This window comes from Triticum aestivum, chromosome 7A (genome assembly GCF_018294505.1).
Source record: "Triticum aestivum cultivar Chinese Spring chromosome 7A, IWGSC CS RefSeq v2.1, whole genome shotgun sequence".
Taxonomy (NCBI): Eukaryota; Viridiplantae; Streptophyta; class Magnoliopsida; order Poales; family Poaceae; genus Triticum; species Triticum aestivum.
In genome coordinates, this window is record NC_057812.1 from 176607760 (window position 1) to 176616529 (window position 8770).

Below are 8770 nucleotides of genomic sequence, written 5' to 3' on the forward strand. Positions count from 1 at the left end.
ATCATGGCGCGGATCCGGTCAAGCGAAGAGTTATTGCACAAAGGAACTACGCCCCTCGGCAGTGTGAATGGGTGCTGGGGGTCGCGTTTGAATAACTCCAAGAGCATTGCGTCCAACTCCAAGACGGTGAAGTTGTAGTTGAGGCCTGGCCGCAGCCTCATGATGTCCGCCGAATTCTTGAATTCCCAGGCGGGCCTCCCCTCTCCTGCAGGGGGGCAATGCGGCGGCGGAGGAAATCTGCCCCGACAGCACCTACGGTGAGCCCGGCAAGCCTGAGGCGAAGAATCCTAGTGATGGCGATCTTCAGCCTCTCGTCTTCCGGAGCCACATTGCTCCAGTCATTGCCGTGCACTATGGGAGTTTGGCGCACGGTGGTGAAGGGCTGCGGATTCTCCTCGACGATCCAGCACCACTCCGCTCTCCACTCCTCCCACTTGCTGCGGAGCTCACCATCCAAGTACGCCTCCTTCTTGCCGACTCTCGAGACCCAGGCAATCCCTCCGGCAAGCGGCTCTCCTCTCTCTACCCGAGGAATGAAGTAGTGGCGGAAAAGGGCAACACTAGGGTGGACTCCGACAAAGTTTTCGCACAAGTGTGCGAAAACTGCCATGGTCAGGACAGCATTGGGGGTGAAGTCAATGAGGCGGAAGCCATATGTGTTCATAATGTCACAAAAGAACTCCGAGAAGGGCGGGCAGAGCCCGCAGTAGAAGAATAGCGGGAAGAACGGGTACCCATTTGGAGCCAACTTCGAAGCGGTAGCCGGGAGTACCCTCGTGCGTGGATGTGCACGCGTCTCCGTCGCCCAAAAGAGGTAGAAGTACTCCCTCAGCTCCTGCACGCCGAGCTGGGGGGTGAAGATCGCCCGCTCCTTCCGCAGCGCCGCGAGCCACTGCACCTCGGCCGACTTCACACCCTTTCCCTTGTCGCCTTTCGGGGCCATGGCGGAGGTGGTGGAAAAGGTCGACGGCGTGGTGATGCTGGTGGCAATGGGGGGGGCGGAGCGCTGCTCTCTCAGCCTTGGGAAGAAGGGGGGAGCGGCGGAGTTTGTGAAGAAGGAGTAGCAGCAACCAGCGAGGGGGAACAAACTGCCCTTGTTTCCTCTACTTATAAAGAGGGACGGGGCGGACGTTTCGCCCTTCCTAATAAAAAACCACCCACGATCTCCCCCATGATGCTGCAATCAACGCGTGCCGTTATGGGGGAGCGCGGTGGATACGGAGCGAGATTTGGTGTAGCCCAGCCCGCGTGTGCCCGTGCCCTGTCTTGGGCCTGGCCCAACAGCGCTCGGCACCGTGTCTGGCCCAGGCCCGGGGGCTCCTGTCGGTGTACTAGAATAGGGGTACCCTAGTACCCCGAACTTGTGCACGGGCAGTTGCAGCACCCCGCGGCAAAGGCTTGCCGGGCGAACGCCAAGATCCCCCAAGGTTCCCTTGGAGCCATCCAAGAACAAAGTATTTAAGCTAAGGAGACAAGACCCCGGCAAGAGGAGCTTGCCGGGAAGGCCAACCAAGGCGCTCCAAGGAACTTGCCGCGACGCGCCACGCGCTCCGACAAGGCGACAAGGCCCCGGCAAGAGGAGCTTGCCAGGAAGACTGACCAAGGTACTTCGAAGCCCGGTGAGCGACAAGCCTCCGAGCCCGACAAGATAGCAGCAGCGGCAAGGCGCTTGCCGCGGCAGGCGGCCACTCTACGCCCACGCTCCAGCGCATCCACCAATGTGTCGCTCTGGGGGTTTCTCCGGGCGCGGGTGGCGGGAGGCTGTGCAGCCAGCGGTGCGCAGTGGCATGCGAAGCTAACAAGATCGCCATCGTGGCGAACGGTGGCGCCCCTAACGGTCCCTTTCTGCACTGATCGGGCGACTGAGACGGGCATTTAATGCCCTTGTCCCCTGCCGCCAGGGTTAGGTAGGGTGCACTGTACAAGCAACTGTATCACCTACCTCGCTTTTTACGTTTTTACCCTCCTCTGCGTTGCCACCTGTTGGTGACCCCTTTAGCGTATAAAAGGAGGCCCATGCGCAACGTAGAGGAGGTTTGGACAGTTTGCTTCGATTCATTCATAGCCCAGAAAACATCATACTCTGGCTCGAGAGCAAGAACACTAGATAATACAACCAGACAAGCAACAGTAGGAGTATTATCTCTCTGGAGAGCTCCGAAGCTGGGTAAACCGCTCGTGTGCTTCGCCTCGATCTGCTCTTCGTGCAACCTCCGCCCCCCCACCGAACCGAAAGGGGCCCGGTCCGTCGGCCCCATAGGTGTTCGTGGGTCAGTTTCCCCCGACAAAGTTAGTAGAACTTCGTGATGAACTATAGTATGCAAGGGATGACGAAAACGATTCGCAAGCTCTTCATGATGAAATCGATGAAGGTAGAAATCAAGAAAGAGCATCAAGTGTTGATGGTTGACAAGATCACTAGTTTCAAGAAAAGGGCAAAGAAAAAAAGGGGAACTTCAAGAAGAACAGCAAGCAAGTTGCTGCTCAAGTGAAGAAGCCCAAGTCTGGTCCTAAGCCTGAGACTAAGTGCTTCTACTGCAAAGGGACTGGTCACTGGAAGCGGAACTACCCCAAGTGATTAGCGGATAAGAAGGATGGCAAAGTGAACATAAGTATATTTGTTATACATATTATTGATGTGTACTTTACTAGTGTTTATAGCAACCCCTCAGTATTTGATACTAGTTCAGTTGCTAAGATTAGTAACTCGAAACGGGAGTGGCAGAATAAACAGATACTAGTAAAGGGTGAAGTGACGATGTGTATTGGAAGTGGTTCCAAGATTGATATGATCATCATCGCACACTCCCTATACTTTTGGGATTAATGTTGAACCTAAATAAGTGTTATTTGGTGTTTGCGTTGAGCATAAATATGATTTGATCATGTTTATTGTAATACAGTTATTCATTTAAGTAAGAGGATAAATTGTTGTTCTGTTTACATGAATAAAACCTCATATGGTTACACACCCAATGAAAATAGTTCATTGGATCTCGATCGTAGTGATACACATAATCATAATATTGAAACCAAAAGATGCAAAGTTAATAATGATAGTGCAACTTATTTGTGGCACTGCCGTTTAGGTCATATTGGTGTAAAGCGCATGGAGAAACTCCATACTGATGGGCTTTTGGAATAACTTGATTATGAATCAGTTGATGCTTGCGAACCATGCCTCATGGGCAAGATGACCAAGACTCCGTTCTTCGGAACAATGGAGCGAGCAACAGATTTGTTGGAAATCATACATACTGATGTATGTGGTCCGATGAATATTGAGGCTCGCGATAGGGTATCATTATTTTCTGATCTTCACAGATGATTTGAGCAGATATGAGTATATCTACTTGATGAAACATAAGTCTGAAACATTTGAAAGTTCAAATAATTTCAGGGTGAAGTGGAAAATTATCGTGACAAGAAAAGAAAAGGTTTCTATGATTTGATCGCGGAGACAAATATTTGAGTTACGAGTTTGGTCTTCAATTAAAACATTATGGAATAGTTTCACAAACTCATGCCACCTGGAACACCACAACATAATGGTGTGTCTGATCGTCATAACCGTACTTTATTGGATATAGTGCAATCTATGATGTCCCTTACCGATCTACCACTATTGTTTTGGGGTTATGCATTAGAGACAAATGCATTCACATTAAAAGGGCACCATCAAAATCCGTTGAGACGACGCCTTATGAACTGTGGTTTGGCAAGAAACCAAAGTTGTCGTTTCTGAAAGTTTGGGGCTGCGATGCTTATGTGAAAAAGCTTCAACCTGATAAGCTCGAACCCAAATCGGAGAAATATATCTTCATAGGATACCCAAAGGAGACTATTGGGTACACCTTCTATCACAGATCCGAAGGCAAGACATTTGTTGCTAAGAATGGATCCTTTCTAGAGAAGGAGTTTCTCTTGAAAGAAGTGAGTGGGAGGAAAGTAGAACTTGATAAGGTAATTGTACCTTCTCCCTTATTGGAAAGTAGTGCATCATAGAAAACTGTTTCAGTGACACCTACACCAATTAGTGAGGAAGCTAATGATGATGATCATGAAACTTCAGAACAAGATACTACTGAACCTCGTAGATCAACCAGAGTAAGATCCGCGCCAGAGTGGTACGGTAATCCTGTTCTGGAAGTCATGCTACTAGATCATGATGAACCTACAAACTATGAAGAAGCGATGGTGAGCCCAGATTCCGCAAAATGGCTTGAAGCCATGAAATTTGAGATGGGATCCATGTATGAGAACAAAGTATGGACTTTGGTTGACTTGCCCGATGATCGGCAAGCAATTGAGAATAAATGGATCTTCAAGAAGAAGACTGACGCTGACGGTAATATTATTGTCTACAAAGCTCGACTTGTCGCAAAAGGTTTTTGGCAAGTTCAAGGGATTGACTACGATGAGACCTTCTCACCCGTAGCGATGCTTAAGTCTGTCCAAATCATGTTAGCAATTGCCGCATTTTATGATTATGAAATTTGGCAGATGGATGTCAAAACTGCATTCCTGAATCTGGAAGAAGAGTTGTATATGATGCAACCAGAAGGTTTTTTCGATCCAAAGGGAGCTAACAAAGTGTGCAAGCTCCAGCGATCCATTTATGGACCGGTGCAAGCCTCTCGGAGTTGGAATAAACGCTTTGATAGTGTGATCAAAGCATTTGGTTTTATACAGACTTTTGGAGAAGCATGTTTACAAGAAAGTGAGTGGGAGCACTACAGCATTTCTGATAAGTGTATGTGTATGACATATTGTTGATCGGAAATAATGTAGAATTATTCTGCAAGGCATAAAGGAGTGTTTGAAAGGATTTTTTCAAAGAAAACCTCGGTGAAGCTGCTTACATATTGAGCATCAAGATCTATAGAGATAGATCAAGACGCTTGATAAGTTTTTTTTCAGTGAGTACATACCTTGACAAGATTTTGAAGTAGTTCAAAATGGAATAGTCAAAGAAAGAATTCTTGCCTGTGTTACAAGGTGTGAAATTGAGTAAGACTCAAACCCCGACCACGGCAGAAAATAGAATGAGAATGAAAGTCATTCCCTATGCCTTGGCCATAGGTTCTATAAAGTATGCCATGCTGTGTACCAGACCTATTATATACCCTACACTAATTTTGTCAAGGGAGTACAATAGTGATCTAGAAGTAGATCACTGGACAGCGGTCAAAGTTATCCTTAGTGGAATAAGGATATGTTTCTCAATTATGGAGGTGACAAAAGGTTCGTCGTAAAAGGGTTACATCGATACAAGTTTTGGCACTAATCCAGATAACTCTTAGTCTTCATCTGGATATATTGAAAGTGGGAGCAATTAGCTAATGTAGCTCCGTGCAGAGCATTGTAGACATAGAAAATTGCAAAATACTTATGGATCTGAATATGGCAGACCCGTTGACTAAACTTCACTCACAGGCAAAACATGATCACACCTCAGTACTCTTTGGGTGTTAATCACATAGCAATGTGAACTAGATTACTGACTCTAGTAAACCCTTTGGGTGTTGGTCACATATCGATGTGAACTATGGGTGTTAACCACATAAAGATGTGAACTATTGATGTTAGATCACATGGCGATGTGAACTAGATTATTGACTCTAGTGCAAGTGGGAGACTGAAGGAAATATGCCCTAGAGGCAATAATAAAGTTATTATTTATTTCCTTATTTCATGATAAATGTTTATTATTCATGCTAGAATTGTATTAACCGGAAACATAATACATGTGTGAATACATAGACAAACAAAGTGTCACTAGTATGCCTCTACTTGACTAGCTCGTTAATCAAAGATGGTTATGTTTCCTAACAATAGACAAAGAGTTGTTATTTGATTAACGGGATCACATCATTAGGTGAATGATCTGATTGACATGACCCATTCCATTAGCTTAGCACCCGATCGTTTAGTATGTTGCTATTGCTTTCTTCATGACTTATACATGTTCCTATGACTATGAGATTATGCAACTCCCGTTTGCCGGAGGAACACTTTGTGTGCTACCAAACGTCACAACGTAAATGGGTGATTATAAAGGTGCTCTACAGGTGTCTCCAAAGGTACATGTTGGGTTGGCGTATTTTGAGATTAGGATTTGTTACTCCGATTGTCGGAGAGGTATCTCTCGGCCCTCTCGGTAATGCACATCACATAAGCCTTGCAAGCATTGCAACTAATGAGTTAATTGCGAGATGATGTATTACGGAACGAGTAAAGAGACTTGCCGGTAACGAGATTGAACTAGGTATTGAGATACCGATGATCGAATCTCGGGCAACTAACATACCGATGACAAAGGGAACAACGTATGTTGTTATGCGGTCTAACCGATAAAGATCTTCGCAGAATATGTAGGAGCCAATATGAGCATCCAGGTTCCGCTATTGGTTATTGACCGGAGACGTGTCTCGGTCATGTCTACATTGTTCTCGAACCCGTAGGGTCCGCACGCTTAAGGTTTCGATCACAGTTATATTATGAGTTTATGAGTTTTGATGTACCGAAGTTAGTTCGGAGTCCCGGATGTGATCACGGACATGACGAGGAGTCTCAAAATGGTCGAGACATAAAGAATGATATATTGGACGGCTATATTCGGACAACGGAAGTGTTCCGGGTCATTTCGGAGAAAACCGGAGAGCCGGAGGGTTACCGGAACCCTCCCGGGAGAAGTAATGGGCCATATGGGCCTTAATGGAGAGAGAGAGGGGCAGCCATAGGTGGGCCGCGCGCCTCCTCCCCCCTTGGTCCGAATTGGACTAGGAGAGGGGGGGCGGCGCCCCCCTTTCCCTCTCCCTCCCCACTTCTTTCCCCCTCCTAGTAGGAGTCCTACTCCTACTAGGAGGAGGACTCCTCCTTGGCGCGCCATAGAGGGCCGGCCGGCCTCCTCCCCTTGATCCTTTATATACGAGGGCAGAGGGCACCCCTTGAGACACAAGTTGATCCACGTGATCATATTCTTAGCCGTGTGAGGTGCCCCCTTCCACCATAGTCCTCGATAATATTGTAGCGGTGCTTAGGCGAAGCCCTGCGACAGTAGTACATCAAGATAGTCACCACGCCGTCGTGCTGACGGAACTCTTCCCTGACACTTTGCTGGATCGAAGTCCGGGGATCGTCATCGAGCTGAACGTGTGCTAGAACTCGGAGGTGACGTAGTTTCGGTGCTTGATTGGTCGGGCCGTGAAGACGTACGACTACATCAACCAAGTTAACTCTTCCGTTGTCGATCTACAAGGGTACGTAGATCACACTCTCCCCCTCTCGTTGCTATGCATCACCATGATCTTGCGTGTGCGTAGGAAATTTTTTGAAATTACTACAAAACCCAACACTCTTTTCATGTGCGGGTGTTAAAAAATTTCGGATTAGACCGATACTTGCCATGCGGCCTTGGTTTACTACCGCTAGACCGCCTGTCAAGTTTCGTGTCGTTTGGACTTCGTTTGGTAGTCCAACGGTTAACCGAGGGACCGAAAAGGCCTCGTGTGTGTTGCAGCCCAACACCCTTCCAAACTGGTCCAAAACCCACCTAAACCTCCTCCATCATCTAGAGCGTCCGATCACGATCGCGTGGCCGCAAACCACACCTCACTTGGACTCTCCTAGCTCCCTCTACCTATAAATATGTGATCCCCTCCGAAATATTCACGGTACAAACCCTAGATCCAACTCCCTCATCGCCGCCGGACATGTCCGCTCGCCGCCGCCACCTCACTCCGCCCAATGGCAAGGAGCCACGTCACCCCGCCGCCGCCGCTAGCCAACCAGCGCGCGCCACTTGTCCGCCCCGCACCCCACTTCACCGTGCCGCCTGCCGGCCCAGATCCGGCCCGCGCAGGGCCGAACCGGGCCAGATCCTGCGCCGCCGCCGCTGGGATTCGCCACCACCCGCGCGCCAGGCGTCCTGCTCGCCGGCCATCCCCTCCGTCACCTCTCTCTCGTCGCCGCCACCGCCACCTTCACCGCGAATCTCGCCGCCGTCGTGCTTCGCTGGGTGCGCTCGTCCCTCACCGTCCCCGCGCCCCGGATCCGCCCTCCTCGCCTGGCTTCCTCACCATCCCCGAGCCCCGGTCGCGGGAGCCGGCAGCCGCCGCCGCCACCTCGCCATGGCCCTGCTCGTGCAGGAGCACGAGGAGAGGATCTGATCCTCTCGGGCGACCTCGTGGGCCCGCAGCCTCCCATGGTCCATGTCCCCGCCGCCCCCCTCGGCCTGCCTCTCCGTCCTCTAGGCCAGGCCCGCTAGGTGAGCGCCCGCCTAAACCTCGCCCCGAGCGTCTTTTAGTGATCCCGCGCTCATGTGTTATTCTGCTAAGTCCGTAGTTTGGCATAATATATGTCCCTGTTCATCGCATCATACCTCATCACCCATTGCTCCGATTCGTGCGTGTAGCATATCTAAATGTTCGTCTCGACGAGTGGATCATTTCATCTCATTGCATCATTTTCATTTGAGCTCATCTTGATGCCCGAAATGCTGTTGGAAGAGGGCTATGTGATGATTTTGTCAGGTCTGTTTCAGCAAATGGCCTTTTGTCATTTCCCCATGATTAATGTGTGCATGCTATGATCCTGAGCTCTACATGTGTTTTGTAGAGTGCCATGCCATCCTTACAGAGGTGATTGCCATGTATTTTTGTGATCTTTTTGATGACTAGCACAAGCATGCAAAGTAGCATAATCGTTGATGCCGATTTCAGGGACTTATAATTTCATTAAGTCCTTGTCCTGTTATTGTTTTTATGCC